This window comes from Penaeus monodon, chromosome 15, assembly GCF_015228065.2.
Source record: "Penaeus monodon isolate SGIC_2016 chromosome 15, NSTDA_Pmon_1, whole genome shotgun sequence".
NCBI lineage: Eukaryota > Metazoa > Arthropoda > Malacostraca > Decapoda > Penaeidae > Penaeus > Penaeus monodon.
The window spans coordinates 38,304,805-38,305,550 of NC_051400.1; positions in this window are offsets into that span (position 1 = coordinate 38,304,805).

Genomic DNA, 746 nt, shown 5'->3' on the forward strand with positions numbered 1-746 from the left:
CTCGTCCTTGCGTTTCGTAAGTGAAAGCGGTGTTATGACTTTCATTCTCCAGTAAATGGAGAAATAGATGAATAAAAAGTTTAAATAAAGATTATATAGAATAGGATATGTAAGTGGATTAAAAAAAAAAAATCAAGTAAAAATAAAAATGGTTAAAAAAGAAAATCAATAAATATTAAGTGAAAGTAAAAGATATAAATGGTAAATAAATGAATTCAAAGGTAGTAAAAAGAGTTTATAAAAAAAATTAAATTTGGGGAAAAACGATTGTGAAAAATGGAAAAGTTTCACTCGGTTTTGAAGTAAAGAATTTTAAAAAACAGGCAGCCCGGGCCCCCCAATCCCAATACGACCCGATCGGCAAGAAACCAAAAACCCCCCCAATTGACCCGACAAAGCCGACCTGAGTCCGACCCGAATCTGACCCGACAAAGCCGACCTGAGTCCGACCCGACAAAGCCGACCTGAGTCCGACCCGACAAAGCCGACCTGAGTCCGACCCGACAAAGCCGACCTGAATCCGACCCGACAAAGCCGACCTGAATCCGACCCGACAAAGCCGACCTGAATCCGACTCGACCAAACCCATCCCCAATCTGACCCCCCAAAACCCCCGAAATCTACCGAATCTGACCCGACCCGAAACCAACCCACCCAACCGACCCAGGTGCGCCCTATGCCCCATTATTTTTTTAATTTTTAGTTCCTACTTCCCCCCGGGCCCGCGCCCCTCCCTTCCCGGGGGC